Consider the following 20,798-nt stretch of genomic DNA (forward strand, 5'->3'; position numbering starts at 1 on the left):
TCTAAGGTAAAAAAGTTTTCTGTGGCCAAAGTGTCTGTCTCCACACCACCAAGATGTCTCTACTTGGGCAATTGAATAAATAGTGCTATCCCCTGCCTGGCTGATGAACATCACAGCACTGCTGGCAGAGTGCAAATTGCATATTTACTGAGGACTCCCGTAATAGTGCAGTTTTCTAATAAATTAGGCATGCATAAGCTTTACTTACGCAGATTCCCCCAGATCCCTTCGCCTACTCTCTGTCTCCTTGACCAACTGGAGAAAAGTCTGGTAAAAGCTATTTTGAAACAGCTCTGCTGAAGGAGCTATATTTGATTCTCCTCTGAATCCTCAGCCTCTTCTTCCCACAGATCCCCTGACATAGTCCAGGCGAGTTGTGGCCCCATTACCTTGCCCGTGCTCCCAGCTGGGCAGGACACTTCCACTCAGGACCAGCTCTAGCATGGGGCCAGGGTGTTCCCTCAACCTATAGTTTCCCAGCCTGGAGACTGCAGCAGGGACCCCATCTGATGGGGTTGCCCAGTGGCTCCTCTGGTTGCACCAACACCACTGCTTGTGGAGCTGGGATGTGAAAATTTGTCAGTGAACTGGTCTGCGTGTATGTGTTTCTAGTCATCCCAAGAATCCTCAGAAGGTCCCCACAAAAAGTGACATAAGTACAGCTCAGGGGGATGCCAGGAGAAGGACTGAATGGTAAGGGGTGAGATGGGCTGGGGGAAGAGCTCCTTGAACTGGCTGAGCTGGTGAGGTGTGTCAGGAAACTACGGTCCCGATGGTGAAGAGGCTGCTTCCCTGACAGCTCTCCCAGCTGCCACAGCTTCGGCTCTTCTAACCCAGAAGTGGCTACTTTGCCATTTGCAAATGCCTGTTGCCTTTCTGCCTGTGGGCTTATGGAAACACCCGATTTGTGTGTATGCAGACATTGGCTGAATGCAAATATAGGTGCATTAGCTTTCCAAATTCCATTCCTACCATCACTTACATGGGAATAATTTTAGCTTTCTAAAAATACGTTTCATTTAGATTGTCTATCTGCTTTTAACATTAGTATTTTCCATATAAATCTATGGTAAAGTGACCAGGTGCCCCAGTTTCATGAGTGTCCTGTTTTCATAATGACAGCCACAGAGAACGTAAGGCGCCCTAGTTTTTGGAACTGTTGGAGAGCCTTCTGCTGCCTTGGGTGCATAATTATTAAACCTTTGTGAAAGAGAAAAAGAGGATTGTCACAGGAAGGAGAGGCATTTTAAAGTGACAGCAAGGTAAAATACTAATTTTGGTTTCCTGTTGAAAGTGCATCAAACTCTTCCTGATCATTTTCTGTATGTTTTTCTGCCATGCCAGGTTGCTCATATTCATAAATATTTCAACTGAAATTCAGATTTAAATGAACTGTAATTTTATTCACTGTTGAGATGTGTAGTTACAGCTGTCAAGAAAGCTATCAGATTTTATTCCACGTAATTTTTTTTCCTTATGCTACTGTAGAAACTGAAACCAGCTCACCGATCCAATGCATCTTTTGTTTTGCAACAAAAATCCTTTGCTAATATTTTTTTCAAATTAGTAGTTAATTACATGCTAAGCCAAAGTATTGTGTTTTCTTCCCTAATTTCATCTAAAAGGTGAGTGAATCTGAAGTGGCAAGTCAATGGTGCCAAGGCAAGTGATTGATGGTGTGACCCCCCATTTTACGTAGCTAGCTCCTGGCCTGACTGCTGAAAGTCCCCCCTCCAGATGTGGGCTTCAGTACTTTCCTGCCCACAGTTAAACTCGTAAAAATTAAAACCAAAGGGATATCAAGAAGAAAACAAAGAGTTAAGAATACAAAAGGCTGGAAAAGGCTATCTGTTTTGGGAACAGCAACAAGCTCTACTTAGTAGTGGTTGGATTTAAATACCTTTTTAGGTGAGTAACATGCTTCTGTTCAAATGTCTTCATCAGAGCTATAAAGCAAAGCATTTGAGCCAGTAAGGAAGGTAACATCTGGCATTCAAAAATTCAAGTATCCTTGAAATTATATACAGCAGCATACCCCATTCCTCTCTTTGCCCTTTTATCTGTGTTTAACACTTTCTCTGCCAGTCAAGGACAATAATTATTAGTTTTGTGGATTCCTCAGTGAATCCCTTAAGTCAGTTCTTTCAAATTGGTGTGCTTTCACTGTCTCCTTGTATATTGAGGTAATAAAGTAAAATTCAGTCCCCTTCTGCCAAAGCTATGCTTTTATATCACTCTTGATCAATTCAAAGCCCGACAGAGAAAGCAACAGGGAGAAAAATCTGCCATTCCTTTTTTAATTTTTGTTAGAGAACACACCGATGATGATGTGATCTCTTGAAATTCATAATATGCTACAATCCCATGCTTAAATAAAACTATGTGACACTAGTATGTTACATTTGTGCACCTTATTTCGTAGTTTCAGCTCTGAACTGGACCTGCATGTCTGTTTTTCAGAGCCAAGCACGTTGAATGCTTTCTAAAGGGAGATTGATTAGATCCTCACATTGCACAACAGATACTTCTGCATGTCCAGGAGTCCCGCAAGGAGACTGCAAGCTCTATAAATGCGTTTCTTTAGATGTAAAAGAAAAAAACAGATCGCCCCATGGCTCTTGCCCTGAAAGGGACCAGTGGTGTGCTGCCAGTACCCATTATAGTGCTCTCTGCACAGGCCGTTTCATGAAAACCTTTCATCCTCCGAAAGGGGGTGGGGAAACCAAATCTAAGAGATAAAGAGCCCACAATAACTGAACACAATTTAGCTCCCAAATGGGGCCTAACATGATTAAAATAATAAGCATCACACTGTGCTCAACAGCATTTCAACGAGAGTAACTAGGATATAAAACATTAAACATGTCTCCGATGCAAAACATTTTAAATTAAAACTGCAACAGCAAGTCTGGGAGAGCATTACAGTGTGGGCTAGAGTGCTGCCAGCGTCTACGTGCGCTGGTAAAGATGGGAACGGTTTACTGACATGGCCAAGGACTGGCCAAAAATTCAGCCCATGCTTCCCTCAGAGATAGAAGAAGAGGCAAAACAACATCATCGCCATGGCACGGTATAAATGGGCCGGGTGTTTGTATCTTGAGCATTTAATAGAGATCTCAGGTCTCTGTCTCAGAGGAGATAAAGTAGAAGCAGGAAAGAGCCAGTGCAAGCAATGAGAATGGCCAAAGGAGGGGACTGGTTTTAAATGAGGGATGACTAAATAGACTAAGGGCTCATCACGCAGGACAAAGAAATAATTGAGGGAGACATGGCACAGGTAATATGCCGACTGATCCGAACGTCAACATGGGAATGGATTTTACCTGTCTCTTTCAGCACAAGAAGCAAGGGGGATCTAACAAAACTAGCAAGTGCCAGATTTAAAAGAAGAAAAAGGAGACTCTTTTTCACACGTTGCGTATGTTAACCATGAATCTCACAGCTGGGTGTGGTGGAGTTAAAAGTTTGCCTGCTGTCAAGAAGAAGTTGGGCAAATCAAGGGGGCAAAAAATGCATTAGTGAGTACCAAAGGCAAAGACCGTGTCCCTGCTCAGGAAGTCTCCGAGCCACAGGTTGCAGAACACTGGGAAAGTATTTTTAGGAAGTATTTCTGAGTATGTTATTGTTGCTAAATAATTGCTAAAGTTTTGTACTGTTTTTATGTCGCCAGCCCTCCTGGGCACTGCTGGAGGACACAGGGCTGACTAGGCTTTTCTTGACCTAACCCTTCTTATGATTTTATGTTGAATACATTAAAAATGGAACTAGAAAGATGTAAAACTGAAGTCCATAGTTTAAAATACGGGGAAGATACACTAGGAGATGTTTTTGTTGTTGTTTAAATTATATCCCACTGTGGCTCTTTATGAAAATGATCTTTCATGGTTTCAATCATCCTGGGGGCAGCAAAAATATACAACTCTTTTGCAATCAGTAAGCGCTGTAAAGAATTTTCCCTGGACGACTGGCTCTCTGGAACACCCACTATTGCCTTTGACAATTCACTGGTCCCTTTAGGAAAAGAAATAATTTCTGACATACTGAGCTTTGCCTGATGAAAAGGGTTCCCATGGTTTTCTATTATATGCCAATTTTAACTTCTCTGGCAAACTGAAAATCTGTTGATTAACAGCAAAATCATCCATAATATGTGGAATGCACTGTGGTACAGACCAAGAAATACTTGTTCTATAAAGTCGTCATGAATAATACTATTTCATCAGATGAATTTGGTCTCTCTGGTTACAGAAAAATAGTATGTGTCATGTGGAAAATGCAAATGTGGCCACTGTCGTCAGGTTATATTAGTGTGATATAATGACAATAGGCTTTGCAGCCCACACACCAGACCTGTAATGACAAGCAATCTCCAACTATTTTCTGTTGTCATTTCAAGAATGGAGACATAAATTTTAGAGGTCTGAATGTTACCTGAACTTAAACAGAAATCTATTTTCTGTAGCAGAATTTATTCTTTTGATTTATGGAATAGATTCAGGCCTCTGGGCCTTTCATAACACCTGAATGTACTTCTTTACATTGCACTTCAAACTGTGTAGCTACATTGCCTGTAGCTACATAAGCTTTGGGTTGATTTTTATAAGTTTTCTTGCTTTCTATAATAGGAATGGGCAGGTTAATAGCATCTGAAACAGTTCAAGTTACTGCATTACTGAACTGAAATCATCTATACCTGGCCACAATATAATCTTTATACACTCAATAAATGAAATTAGTTCTGTATTTTCCTTGATGATTTTATTTTTTTTTTTTTTTAGTACTGTTATGATTAAAATTCCCTGGAAGCAAGAAATGTATAACTCATTTGTACCCAGGTTAAAAAAAAAAGTAATGTGAAAAATAAATAGAACGTACAGTTTCTCCTTGAGTTGCGAAATGCATTTTTCTTTTACTGTTCATACTTCAGGAAGATACATTTTCACTATGTGTATTAAGCATTTTTGAAGATGTGAGATTCAATAATTCTTCTTTTAATCATTAACTATACTGATATCGAAACCATGTAAGAAGTTGGTGAAGGGATATTATGATATCACCTTTATAGTAATTTTTCAGATTAGAAATATTTGGGATCATCCAGAAAGTTGCTGACTTCTGCCATCAATGTAAGCAATTAAAGAGAGTAATTTTCACTCTCTAAAAATATAGTTGAGAACAACTATCTAGAAATAAAACGGCCTGAACTTCTGCTGAAGCATAAAAAGCATAGCTGTCTTCAAAAATTAAATCAACTTTTGCTTCGGTGAATTGGAATTCATTGTTAATCTCAGTGGGATCTGGACTGCAAATATAACCTTCGTAAATCTAATATCAGACTTCTTGAAGACAAGGGTGTTTTGCATACTCGGTAATTTTTCTGACATGCACCTATTTGTCTGTTTTTGTTTGTCTTGCTCTTGATGTCTGTTCCCATTCTTCTTGCTTGTGATTCTTCGATACACAGCGTGGTCTTTACTTGACAACTGCCAGCAAATTATAATGTCTCACATTTTAATCAAGTACAACATTTATAGAAAGAAATGGACAAAGCCACAAAGAAGAAGAGTGTGTGGAGAGCACACTGGCTGGTGCAACTGTGCAATTGTCATAGACAACTCAAGGTGCCCTGGAGTGGACAATGGAGCCTTTGGAGCTCAGAAGATGAGTGGTGGCCTGCTGGATGGGATACCTGGGCCCCGAGGGGACAATGAATGGCAATCTGTAAGTCATTGGCCACCAGAAAGCAGAGGTAAAGGTTGTGTGGGAGGTCTGTATGGTCAACCATCTCCCATTACTAAGAAAAGAATAAGGGTGGTTTAGGGTCTTGTTCTAATATGTCACCAAAACATGAGGATTTTCCCCATGGAAAAAACTGAAGGGTTGAGATGTTTGTCCCAGACCCCACTGCAGCTGTGCTTCTTCAAAGAGGATCCTTGGAGGTGTGTCACTTCTGCAGCAGAATCACAATTTTCAAACTACAGTGGTGGTTGGCACAAGATTTGCACACCAAAACTGTGCCTTAAAACCCCAAGCCAGAAGCATTGCTCAGGCTCTGTTTGGGTACAAAATTCTTAAAATTCATGACCTGGTGGAGTGAGCTCCAGACCAAGGGAAAAGCTATTTTAGGACTGCACGTGCACCAAAAACATTTTTAAATTTCACTAAAAAACCACAAAATGTCCATATTTTGTAAGAAAATATCCATGTTGCTCACTTGATGAAGTTTGGCTGGAAGAAATTGCCCTTTTAACAGGAGGTGTGCGTCTTGTGACATGCTGCCTCAATGTGATTCTCCACAACTTCAGATGGGTTGCAAAACCGCAAGGTCAGCTCTCCCAAGGGAGAACACCTCGGGTGGAAGGTGAGCCATCCTGTAAGAGATCCCCAAGACTCAACAACCCTGTGAGGAAAGTGTGACCTGAATTTTACCCTTAATGTTGGATTATGCAGAGGCAAATTTTCCTGTGTAAACTTTGAATTAAAACATGTTAGACAACGTAATTCTTCACAGGCCTCATTATATAAAGAAAATTACATTAAATTAAACAAAGGGGTATGAGGAAATAACGATTAAAATAAGTTCTCACTTAAATGTATATTTATCTAGAGAAAGAAAGGTGGCTTTCACATATCTATAAAAAGCCTGTGCAATCTTTATATGCATATGCGTATACAGACGTGTGTATATGCAAATATATACACACATATATATGCATATACATATATATATATATATAAACACAATCTATTTGTAGTTCTTTTAGAACAGCCAGCTCAGTCTAAGTGCATTGCCATAGTATCAGTCAAAGCAAGTTGACAACAGTTTTGCCTGGAAGTTGAGAGATGCCTGTTGAACCTTTGTGGCCTGTGATGGGCTGAGGCATTAGCAGCTCTGTGTGTTGCTAGCTTTCCTCCCAAGGCTGAAAGTGATTCTGGCACTTATTAAGCAAGTTTTGTGCCGCAGTTATCACAGGGATGTAATGAGGGATTCTTGTTCATCATTGTACGGCTCTCTGAAGACAGAGGGCAGAATTCCTCCTCTGCCATAAAGGAGCTCAGCCTCATCATCTGTTCATCTCAGTGGTAAAACCACCTGGGTTACAGAATCACAGAATGGTCAGGGTTGGAAGGGACCTCTGGAGATCATCTAGTCCAACCCCCCTGCCTGAGCAGGAATTGCTGAGGAATACTGCAGGTATACCAAATTGAAAGGTTTGTCTCCATTACATGGAGTTTTGATGGATGATTTGAGTTACAACCCATTACAGTGAGATTTTCCAGACGTGTCATTTGTTTTGGTTTGAAGCATGTAAAGTGGGCAGACAGCTGTCTGAATTTTGACATACCAGAATATTTTCTGTTTTCTTTGATGAGAATACCTGGTAGGCTCTCTAACCAGCCTATCAAATATTTGCCTGTTTGCCCAGTAGTTTCTGCACAAAACTCTAAAGGCTTCTTATCTATCCACCTGTCAACCTGCTTATCATATTTCTAAAACCTGTGTCATTCCCATGGAGAATGGTTTTCAACATTAGGACTGAAAAACAAGAGAAGTGAAAGCAAATGGGTGGTGAGGCTGTCTTCCTGGTTTGCTCCACCAAGAACAGGAATGCAGTATCTTATGGGAAGTACTATTAGGATGCTATAGTCAATGAATGTACCTGGGCAGCAACCAAATCAGTGCCCATTCATTTTAGTCACCTATTATTCTTCATCACAGGCCTTGCTAATTATTGCTTTCAGCAGCAAAGCCACAGACGTTTTGTAATAGCATATATTTTTAACACTGCTTGTGGGAGACAGACATATAAAGCCTGCAATCTGCTAATGGAGTTTATATCCTGGATTTCCTTTGTGACTTTATGCTGTAGATCAGTGGGAACATAAAGAACTAGTTGCTAGTCTTTTATTCTCCCCCCCTCCCCCCGCTTTTGTTACTATAGTAGCAAAACAAATGCAACAATTGGAAAAGTAACTACATTTTAAATAAAAGAATGCATTTAATAAAGACAAAGAGATGAAAGTAGTTTCTGGAAAAGATGTCTAAATCATGGTAATATCAGGAACTGAATCGTTTTCCATCTTCGTCCCTACAACAATTTCAGATATGAATCAGTTGGTGAATTAAGATAGTGAACTGTAAACCACTGCCCTAGTTAAACGTAGTAAAACATAATGCTTAGGATCCAACTGGACTGCTATTTATAGAGCTTGGGAAATCCTTTGCCCAAAGGAGCCCTTGACATAAAGACATAATAAATGTGGGGGATGCAGGTTTGCTAAAAGAAACCAAATCTGATCCAGTCAGAAGCAGTAGTCTCTTGCAGGTGATGGAGTGGCACAATTAAAACAGTTTTATTGTCAAAAGGGGTACCAGGAATTCTTTCCTTTAGGACAATTTTCCTCCTGTATGACAGCCTGCTTGGCTGGAGGATCATGAAAGCAGAGGAGAGTGTGTGCTTGGAGCTTGCTGCGTTCAGGTGGTCTAGCCAATGCAATGAACCTCTACAAATCAGACAGGATCCTCTAATTTATGCCAAGGGATGTTCTAGTGTCTGAAGTCAACACCAAGTGAGGACAATTTGGAGCTTCTCTGCTCTGGATCTGATATGGCCGGTGAAGTCAGTCCTTGGGTAGATCCTTTGCAATATTAATAACTTGAAATGTATTTCTTTGTGTCAGTATTAAAATTACTTTGCAAAGTACTGTTCATTTGTGCCTTTTCCCCAAACTCATAGCTGAACAAGAAGCTACACAAAATAGTCAATATAAGCTCATGAAGGATCAATAATTCTTCTACATTCATCATGCTATTTCGAATTTATCTATGATTAAGGTCAAACTCATGGGCACCTGGGAAAAAACGTATCCATTAGAAGGCCATTCATAGGTATCTTAGCATGAAAGAATGAGACATAGGAAATGCATTGAGTTATTCTACAGCCACACAGTACTCTTCCTAATGTTAATAATGAATTTCTGTATTACGAATTACCATGTCTGCTATTATTTAGTTTTAGAACCATAATTCCGATTAGCGTTTTGAGAGAGAGCTCTGCTGTACACACTCCTGTTTTCCACCTTGTGTTTGAGTAGGTTGCTTTTCCATAATTTACTGTGAGGCTCTCCCCGCCCAGGGAATCACCATTGTTGAAGAGACTTGATAACAGAAATTTTTATTGATAGCAGGTGGACTCTGCTTCACTAGAGCCTGCATGGCCTTCTTTAGCATGTTACTTGGGTTTGGGGTGGGATCCGACAAGAGCGTTGTAATATCTGTAAGGAGTTTTTTGAGATGACAGAGCCAGGTTCCTCATCGTGCAGCATGGTGGGAGGGCAAGAGGCAATGGGCAGAGATGCAGAGATTGAAATAAGGGATGTTCCTACAGGGTATAAAAGCAAACTTTTCCAACATGAGCAGTGGAGCAGGTTGTCCTGAAAGGCTGTGCCATCTGCATCCTTGGAAGATTTCAAGCCATAACTGGACCAAGCCCTCAGCCGCTTCTAATCTGACCCTAGAGCTGGACGAGCTTCGAACAGTGGTTTGGACTAGAGACATCCTGAGTTCCCCCCAAGCCTGAATTACCCCACGGGGAGGGAAGGTCATGTCACTGCCTTGCTGGGATGCAAACACGGGTGATGCCCCCATGCTGGAAGGACAGGAATGGCCATCATGGGGACTCCCATCCCTGTGTTATGCTGGGATTGTTTCTGCAGAGCTCTGTACTGCTTGAGAGCTCTAAGGTCTGAGCTAGACTGGAGGTCATTGCACCGAGCTGCAGTGTTTGCATACAATTCCCTCTGAGTACCAGTGGTTAGATAATATTAGCTGACAGTCTTTCTCAGAATGAAGTGGGGGGGGTGAGGGGGGGAATCAAACACAGAGAGAAAAAAAAGAGGAAATAGGAAAAAGGTCCTATATTGAAAAAGTGTTTTCCTAGTGTCTTACCTCCGTAACTCCACTTTTACAAAGGAAAATTCACATCTTGTACACAGACCTTTTGTTCCCTGCGTTTCAAAACATGAACATCTAAAAAAACCTCACTATCATTCAGTTCTTCTCTACTTCTAGAAATGTTCTTTAATGTATATCAAATGAAATCCTGGTTCCACAGACGTTGGTGGAAACATTTCCCCTTATTTCAGGAGTCAGAAGAGAACCCTTGAGCTCTTGTGACAAAAGCGTAGAATAAGGCACATTCATAGTTTGGCCAAAGATAATTTGATAGCTTAGAGCAGCATCTTCATTGTTCACACTGGAAGGTACTAATGACAAAGTAGGAAACATCTATAGTAGAAATTTTGTTTGTGGTCTGTAGACGGTAAATTATCCATGGCCCAGCAATGTGCCCTTGTTGCCAAAAAAGCCAATGGAATCCTGGGCTGCATAGGGAAGAGTATGGCCAGTAGGTCGAGGGAGGTCATTCTCCCCCTCTACTCTGCACTGGTGAGGCCACAACTGGAATACTGTGTCCAGTTTTGGGCTCCCCAGTTCAAGAGGGATAGGGAACTGCCGGAGCGAGTCCAGCGAAGGGCAACTAAGATGATGAAGGGATTGGAGCATCTCCCTTATGAGGAAAGGCTGAGAGAGCTGGGACTCTTTAGCCTGGAGAAGAGAAGGCTGAGGGGAGACCTTATTATGGCGTACAAGTATCTAAAGGGTGGGTTGAAGGAGGATGGAGCCAGGCTCTTTTCAATGGTTCCAAGTAACAGGACGAGGGGTAATGGGCACAAGTTAGAACACAGGAAGTTCCGTTCAAATACACGGAAACAGTTCTTTACGGTGAGGGTGACGGAGCACTGGCACAGGCTGCCCAGGGAGGTTGTGGAGTCCCCTTCTCTGGAGATTTTCAAGACCCGCCTGGATGCAGTCCTGAGTAATGTGCTCTAGGCAATCTTGCTTTAGCAGGGGAGTTGGACTAGATGATCTCTAAAGGTCCCTTCCAACTCTGAAAATTCCATGATTCCGTGATTCCTTCACGAAATTAGACACATGACTAAAGTAGCTGTGATTTTTTTTCCCCAAAACCATGTTTTTTATAAAAAGAATGCTATGAACTCCAAATAATATTTTAAATTGTGTCTTGTTTCTGGAAAATCTAAAAATTACTTCCTTCACTTTTTAAAAATCACTTAAAATTCTATTAATGATTTTTATTTTGCTACATTGTGTCATGGAAGCATCAATGTCTATGAAGTGGTACAACTAAATAGTGGGGCACTGCAAGGTGAGTAGAAATTTTACTTAGGAAGGAAAATCAAATATTCAAAGATATATTAAGTAGCTGCTGCCTTTGCTTTAGTATCCTATTACAATGTCTCTCACTATTGGAATCATGATTACTTTGACATTCTCTGGCCCAAATCTCAGCATTTTGAAATGAAAAGAACTTCCAAAACAATACTTGCAAACAATGTTCTTACAGGAGTTTTTGAAGTGTCTGTTATTTGGTTTCTGAATGAGAAAAAAAAAAATCCAGCAAAATAGAAATTCGAGGGTCTATCATCACTGGTCTTGAGAATGTTGCTTAAAATACCTCTATGTCCTCTACATAGATGGTAATGACACTGTTGGCATTAAAGCTGCTTCTTTATCTCAGAGTAGTCTAGTAGAAGAGAGACCAATAAACCTTGAAGAGAGCCTTGCAATTGTTTGTAATAAATGCAGGAAATGTGAGGGGAATGGAAGTTGTTCTGCTCTGTGCCTTAATAGCAGAAGTCCTCTTTAGCCATAACCTTTTTTTCTGCAGTTAGTAATTAGCAGTTTATTATGCTGAGAATGATTTGCTTCTTTCTGACTTCTAACCAGTCTAATTAAACCCAGTCATTAATGTAAAGACTCTGTATGAAAGAGATGCTTCATACCTGATCAAACAATTATTTTGGAAGGTGCTGATCCTCTTATTACTATTCAGGATATTTTTTGGTTGATTGGAGATGTGGTAATGGCACAGAATATTAACAAAGTAATGGAGATAAATGGCTATGAAGTTTAAAATGATATTTCTGCTCTGTTGCTTCAAAGAAAACTATGCAAAAACTGTCTTGCAGTGATGACAGGAAATATTTGCAAAATTAGCATGTAGTTCTCATTGCTTGCAATGGAGCTATCAAGTTTATAATGAAAAAAAAGTCGTTTGAAATTTCACAGTACATCAGTAACATTGCAACACGTGTTATCACTGTATACACTGTATCACTCATGATTGCACAACTTCAGCTTTTATGGCTTGCTCATTTTCCTGAAAAGAGAAAAGCTAATATGTCTTTCTGTTTTCTGCATGTACAGATTTAACTAGATTCTTCATAGCTATATTTCCTACGTATCAAAACTGGTTTGCTGTCAGGCAAGAAGACTACCTGAGCAGTGAGGTTGTTCTCCATGTCAATAAGGCTGCCAAAGCCAGGACCCCAGCACTGCTGTGGCAGGATGTGAGTGGGCAGGACTTCACACTGAGTTTTTTCTGGGCCGTGTGTGGTAGTTTAGCTTGGTGAGGTACTATAATGGATGGGCTGACCGAAATGGAAAGACTTAACATTTGGTAAAATTAGATGAAAATATAATTGTCAGAAGCGGGTGACAGTGGCCATGGTTTGTGGACGGGCAAGGACTACCACTCCTTTCAGGGCTTCTGCACAAGCAGCAGACCGTCCATACAGCGTGGGGATTTCTCCAGGCACCTCCTTGGGTGCACATTATCCAGAAAGGGAAGAAAGTGGGAGAAAAGAGGTGGGATCTGCACCTGCAGAGGGAAGTGGCCTATGCACAACTGGTCTGAAATACCTGTTAGGTACTTGGTACGTCCCTACAGTAGGGTTTCATGTCCTATGGCTCCCAGCTTCTCCGCATGCAAGCTTGTGCCAGCTGCATATGTCCAGCTTTTAGGATAAGTTTTTGGTAGGTAAGGTATTGCCATACTCTTTCACAATTTTTTGTTTCCTTTCAAGTCAATGAAAAACTCACACAAGCAAAGAGAATGGCTTAGACACTGTGTGTCTTTGGTAGGGTAAAACAGCTGAATGTCCAAGCATATTGTGAACAACCGAAGCAAAAACCTAAAGAAGGATATAATCTTTACGCTTCAGGCATTAATCAAATACCAGCCAGTAGGATTTGGGAACAGACTTCCCTTGCGAGCAAATAAAATATCCATTCTGTGGACTTTATTATTGGACTTTCATATAGAACATCTGTTACTGGTGACTGTCAGACCTGACGGTATTAGATAGAAAAGCCATGGGGTTAGGATCTGAATGCTTACACCTGTTTTTATACTTCCTGGTGAAAGAAAAACAAACACATTGAAGGAAACAATATGAGAACTCTATTTTTGACAACTGATCTATGATTTTAATTCAGTAAAGTAACAGCAGGGATCAAAGTTGTGAGGGTCTTTTTTTAGGCTGTCTGATCCCATTGCCTCCCCATATCAAGGGCAAGACTCTTCCCAACCCGCAATGTCTTGTCAGCTGTGCATGTATGTTATTTTCAGGTTCTGAATCCTTTCTGATCCAGGAAAGGATCAGAGTAAGTATTGCTTAGAGAGGGCAAATGAAATATTCAAAAGCTAAGTACTTACCGAAAATAAAGATGACAAATCTGTGTCCTGTTTGACAGAGCCCCAGTGCCTGCTGAAAGGGAGGAAAGGATGAGCTGGAAAAGCATGAAAGAGCAGGCTGTAACCTGCTCGGTGTTCCCAAAACCACAGAAAGAGTGATATACCCTGCTGAAACCACACACTGGTCGGCAACTTAGGACATCCACTTGTTTTATGAGAGGTCCAGATGAACATCTGTCCCATCCCACTCTCCTGGTTTCATGTGAGTGCCATAGCTCAGGCACTGTTTGCTATTTTGTGATTAGACCAGTGCCTCTGAAAAGGTTTCTATTCTGTGCATGGAAAACCTTAACCTTTCCTGAATTTTTTATTTTGGGGGGGTGGAGGTTGTAAATAAAATTAGAAAAACTCTTCACAGAATCTTTTTGTTTTCATAGACTGCTGTTTTCTGAGAGAATAAATGATGTCTTAGGAATTTCCATATATAAGAATAGGTAGTGATGCCACAAATTATGAAAATTTAAGCGGATCAAGTAGATGAAATTATGTTCAAGATTCATGCAAAAGCAATGCATGGGTGGCCAAAGATATCAGTGTGAATACTGCATTCTTTACAGATCAAAAATTGCTGGAAAAGAGTTAAGGCCTAATCCTGGGTTCATACAAGCAAATGGTAAGTTTCTGCTCATTTAAATAGTAAAGGTTCCCAAAGAAACAGCTTTAAAAGCATTTTGCCTTCACGTTGCTCCAGTCCCTTCTAATTATCATCCAATATCAGCCGATAGCTCCCACCAACAATATTATCTGAAACAAGAAATGAAAAATGAGATTTTAAATGGTAATGATCAGTCTTGCAGTCTCATCCCCGTAAGCTACGTTCTACCTGGGTTTCTACACTGTAAGATATGAATGCACTTTCTTTGTGCAAAGAGTGCTTTCACCTCCCCCTTCCCTGGAAGGCAGGTTCCTGTGAACAGGAGGGTTTATACTTATTTAAATAATTTGTAGTGCTACTACCATTGCTCTGGCTTTCAAGTGTCTTATTTTATCATTTCCTTATCATCTTCTCTGCCTCTTGTTCTGCGCTTTCCATTATCTGTGGATGGGATTGGATCCTCTGCGCTGTAGCTTGCTGGTTTTCATCATTAGCAGATTACAGTTTTCGGGACTCGTAAGTGTGCTCTGCTGGAAGTTATTCACTGGTGATGCCTTCATTTAGGTTTCTAAAACTTCTAAATGTGAACTAATCACTGCAGCCTCTATCTAGAAAGCTCATCATCTTCTTCTCATACAGATGTCTACAGTGGGGCATGGGGCAGTTGCCCTCTAGAGCTGTCTCATCACTGACAAGGGCAAGTAAGAGAGTCCATTTGATCTGACTTACGTATCTGCATTTTCAAGGGTTACAGTCAAGTGAGATGAACCTTGCTCCAAAAACTTCTGGAAGAGAAGAATCACTTGGTTTATTGACTATTCGGTTTGATATATGCTGTTTGTCTCCACTGATCATGTGGCATATTTATGTTCATAACTAAGTACACCTCATAGACTTGGAAATCCAGTATCCTTAATTAAAATACGATAATAATTTCTTCCATATTTTGCTATTTATTTCCAATCTGCTTTTTTTGGCCAACATTTCTACCATCGTGGGTTTTGGAATATTCATACACAAAACACAAAAGAAGAGTGAGACTGCCAAAGCGAATTAATTTGAAAATTAAAGCAGACATTTCTGGGTCCCTCTTAAAATATTATTCTCTCATTTCACTTAGATAATACTGCCTAGAGACAGTCGAGTGCATAGATATTATGAGGAAACTGAGCTGCATGAGACACTTCTAATAGTGCAGATTCTATTGGAAGTCAAGTATTTATGTCATAGGGCTGCAGTAGAAACCAAGAATGTGTCCCAGAAGACAGCCTCTGCAAAACGAAACCAGAGGAAAATAATTAGAAAGTGAAGCTTCTTGTGAGCTCAATTAAAAGACTACTTTATTTTTGCAAACCTCATCTCCCTGGCCAGCCTAGCTGATGGAGAGGAACAGCTTCCTCCAGAGGGCAATTCAGAACATGTAAATCTAGATTCTCACTCAGCAGAGGTTACTCAGGCTAAAAGACAGCCAGTAATCTTTAGTAAAAAAATCATGTGGAACAGCTGTCCTCATCAGGAAAAAAAAAAAAAAGGTTTTGGCACTTGGTTCTGCAGTCCATACTAATTGAGCAGGACTTACTCCAAAAAGTAAACTCTCAGGAGTGCGCAGTGCCACAGTGTTTAAAAGTTACAGAGTTGAATGCTAATGTTCAGGTCCCTCATTGCTCTAAACACTTATCATTTCCGACTCTGCTGAGTAACACAGTACACACCTCCAGCTTCATGTTTCTGATGGAGCTTTCCAGGCTCTAGCAGACCAGCTAGCGTAGTTTGGATTCCGGCATTCATAAAACTAATTGGAGGTAGATACTTGCATGTTCTAATGTCATCTTTAATGTTGTTTTAGGCTTAGATTTTAGAACATTAGACTACTGATGCAGTTAATATGTATTAAACCTGTGTGTCATGAGAGAAATTTCACCTACAACTTATTCTTCAAACATGTTAAAATCTAGTAGACATTTTCATCTTTTTATATAATAATACCCTTATAGACAGCAATAACATTTTTTTATATAAGACAGTTACAGCAACATTTGTGGGTCCCTTCTGACAGGTTTCTTATCCTCCTTTATTAAGGGAATGATTGCTTTCAAAGACCATGCTTTATAATTTACTGAAGGGTTGTTAGATAAATATTTTACTACAGGAAGATTAAGAAACAGTCATTTTACAGGATAAGCCAAGTTAAAGGACCATGGTGCATCTTCGCATCTACGTGCCTGATTGAACATTACAAATCCTGTTTCCTCTCTTACTCATGAACAGAAAATTTGTGTGGGCTCAGTCCACATGAAAACAATTTTTTTATTGTTCTAATAATTCCATCCCTACTAAATCGGTGGCTTAAAAGTAATCTTTACAGAGAGCAAAAAAGCAGTGTTGGTAGATGCATATGTTCCTGATAGAAACAGATCAAAAAATTTTTATTTAGATGCAGATCACTTATTTTTATTACCGATTTTAAAAGAAACTAGGAATTCAAGTAAGCTGAAGGTATATGTAACCATGTCGTAGTGTAGCATCTTCCAGCACTCTTGAATCAATTTGATCAATATTGCAAAATATTAAAATGAAATAATACAATAGTGCGTAAACAGTGCATTAAAATTCATTGTACACGAGAATTTAAACATATTAAGGAACACAACAGATTTATGATGTATATCTGTGTAACTAAATTTTACTGAGATAAAGTACACCTTTAGCAGACCTTTCTCAAGGGCAGGTTCCAAAGGCTTGGACTTGGCTGCACGAAATGCATTTGAAAATATGTACTGAATTTGCAGGGGAAAGGTTGCAAAATGTGCACTCTAGTTAAAATTCAACATTATTATTACTTCATTGCCACAACATCCTTGGGTTTTAATGTTACTTTTCAGACAAATGCAGAGAGACATTTCCCTGCCCAAGGCACTTACAGAAAGCCTATGGCCATGATCCTGCCACTGATAGCACACAGGAGGAATGTTGTCACTAAATGGAGTGTCCTTGAAGACAAAGTGTAGTTTGAGGATGAATCAATCAGTTCACAAGCTGTCATTTCCAGAACTGTGAGCCTTAGACCTTAGTTTTGCTCCTGCTGATCTCCTACTGTTACCTTCAGACGCTGCAGGATGAGCCCAAAGTCATATAGAGTACAGATAAAGGAACAGAGGTGAGAGGTAGATAAAACAAAGAGGCAGGATTCAGCACTCTGTGGGCTTTTACTAGAGCCAGCCATAAAAAGTATTATTGGCAAGAAATTGAAGAATAGAGAATCATGGGCTAGAGAGGGACTGAGAAGAGAATTTTGTTCTCAAGGGAAATCTGTTTTAAACCATAATTCCTTTCCAAATTAAAGCAAAAGTTGAAATTCTAAATTTTTCATGGACCAGTAGGAAATTCCATAGTATCTCAGGTCAGAAAACCAAGATTTATGTGTCTCAAATAAGATAAAAATCATAATATAGAACATGAAAGTATAGGTAGATGCCTTCTAGTGTTCATTAAAATGCAACAATCTAAATAAAATTAACTCAGCTTAATTAATACAATTCTTATTTTCAATTTTATCAGGGAAACATCATGAAATGGGATACTGATCTGGACAGACTTGTGTTTCAATGGACAGCTGTCTCATCTGTAGAGTTCGAATAGTCCTAGGTCTTGCATCAGTCACTGGGGATCTTCTTCTGTGTGCATAAGGAAAAACAGTACAACATTTCCATATCCTTTGCCAGTTCCATATTTTAGCATAAGAGCTCTCTGATTGCTTAAAAAGTGGCCAAAGGTGGGCCTGGATGTGCAGGGAACCAGCTCAGCCGCGACCTTGGTGGGACATAGCGCAGTAGACTACCTCCTGTGAACCCAAGAGAGACTGGGGTGTGATGTGCTCCTTCGTGCAGCATGTGGCTTTGAAAAATCCTTTCTTAGAGACTATGACAATGCAACCAAGATAGCTTCAGCAAAGCAGCTAAATGCTGGTTTATTTTTAACTACCCTTTTACTCCTGTATGCCACAATGGTACTGTTTTCTGCTTGCCCCACAGTAAGCGCACACTGCTTCCTGCAAAGGAGATGCTGCCACTGGTACAGCCAGAAATAAAGCTCAAGACCACTTTCAATTTCTATCTTACTCAATTTATTGTAGAAGGAGTTTTATTAGCCATTGTGCACACTGCTTACTGGTTGCACCTTCGTTAGCGTTTCTGTTCAAACTGGAATTCAGTTTTGGAAGTGAATCTTCTAATTTCCCCACCTATTGCACATTGGTTCTTGTCCAGAAACTATTCACAGCACTTAGACTCTTATTCTCAGGTGAAACATAAACAAAGGAGGATCCTAAAGCACACTTCAGTGGATATTCACGCACCATGACCAAATTAGAGTTAATCCAAAGAAAAGACGTCTTGAACTGCACGTAGTTTGGATGTTAGGTCTTCGGCAGCAGCTGATGCTCTAGAAATTGGGTACTATTGTGCCACACTACTTGCTACTGGATGAAAGCCCCTCCTAGCAGATCTAGCCTGGCAGGGAATTAGACCTACTCCCATTACAGGTCTACCACAAGGTTTGTGATGGCAATATCCACCAATTTATTTGTGTAATAGAAATTGCTATGCCAGTTTCCTAACAAACTGGTTCTCCTCAGCAGTGTTTTCTGCATATTGATTCTAAAACCAGGACATTTGGGGCACAGGGCAGAAGAGCAGACTCCATGACAACAATGTGGTTCTCTGGAAGGACAATTACAGATTTATTATTATGAAAAATTGACACAAGTATTAAACTATTTCTTTGTTCTCAATGTCCAGCATTTTTTCCTTGTGGATAAAAGCTTTCCAAATGTTTGGGGGTTTTTTGGTTGTTTTGTTGTTTTTTGGTTTTTTTTTGTGCTAAAATTAGGTATTAAGTAATATCTTTGGTGTTGACTCTCTGTTCTAATTGCAAGATTTATGCCATCCCCTGGTACCAACAGAGTATTCAGCACATGCCTGGGAGGTTCAGTAATAGGGAAGTGCTTGCCAAAAGTCAAGTCTGTATTTCTTTGGTAATAAATCTGAAAAAAAACTTTTATATTTCCATATTTCTTAGAGAAAAAACCCTCCTATTTAAATTTAAATATATATGGAAAGAACTTCTAGATAATTGTGTTTAAAAATACAATCACAGGAAAAACTGTGAGTCTTGTACATGATATGTGCTCTCTGCAAACTTTGCCTTGCTCTTAACTGATAAGCCTTATCCTGGCTAATATGCTCGTCATCTCGTGTGCTCTCTGTAAATTAAAACAGATCTTATTGTACCTGTGTAACTGTTATCTTGCCACTGTTTGTAAGGATTCCCTTTGTAACCCCATTTGCTGCCTAAGAACTTGCAGAGGTGTTTGTGCATGAACTGGAAAAAACACAGCAGAACTGATGAAATGTGAGACGAGTTTTGGGGTCTAGATGATAAAATCCTTTTTTATTTGTGCACACAGAAAATAGGATATGGAAATTGGTAGCACCTTGAAGGTGGAAAATCACCATCTCATTTAACAGAGCCCAATTTTATGGGAGAAATGTAATTCCATTGCTGCAATTGTGGAAGCAAATGTGTCCTTGATAATGATTCCAGTGTAATTACCAGGATATATCATCCCAGATAATTTCCACTGTACAACCTTGAAATTGCAAGGCACAGTCATAAAGATCTGAGGCGAGGTTCCTCAGACACTCACCCAGAGGTACTGTATTCAAGGTAGGGATGGAGGCATTTACAGAAGATAATGTGCAAGTAGATATCTGCAACAGATCAGGCAAATTGACCTCTAGAAATACCAGTGGGTGACCAAATAGGTTATATATGGATGTGTGGGATGAATCCAGTCTCTAAAATTGTGATACTAACTTGTGTTGTGTTACCCAAGCAATCCCACTTGTGTGAGAAGAGGCTGTAGAATTGACTGTTTAACTTTTGACCTTAATATACAGTCAGGGAATAGTGTTTTGGAGCCTTTCTGTGTTAATTTTGTTTGAAGGGGAAGGTATTTGTTGTTGGGGGGGGTAGGGGGGTGTTTTTTTTTTTTTTTTAAGGGCCTTTTATCAATTTGTGATTATAAGTTTCATACGTATCTCAAACCTTCAATTTGAAATAAATCACTACTGGGCCCGGGAAAAGCACATATCACGTGTTCTCTCTGCAGTGAGTTTCAGAATAGGCACTTTTGCACTAAATGATTTTTATTCTGATTCTAAGACAGGTGTGTGTCCTGGCAGAATCCTGATTTACCAAGTCATCTCGTACAGGCACGAAATGAGAAACCAAGGAAGTAGGTACCCCTCCTTCCAAATAAATAAGGTGTTTTTGGGTTGAAAGAACAGCAGCCTTTTTCTGGGTGCAATGAAACCGGTGAACGAATTGCTTCGTCAGGCAAAGCAAGCTGGCTATAGGTGGGACAAAGGTTAACAAACCTCTTAAACCATAGGTAAATGTATGAGAAACTTCAGAGCAAGAGTGTTGGGAATCACGGAAGAAGACTGATCAAACCCCAAAGGACAATTTAGTCATGAATAAAAGACGGCTAGGATCAATTTACAGATTATTATTATTATTATTTT

This window comes from Vanellus vanellus (genome assembly GCF_965231255.1).
Source record: "Vanellus vanellus genome assembly, chromosome: 1".
Taxonomy (NCBI): domain Eukaryota; kingdom Metazoa; phylum Chordata; class Aves; order Charadriiformes; family Charadriidae; genus Vanellus; species Vanellus vanellus.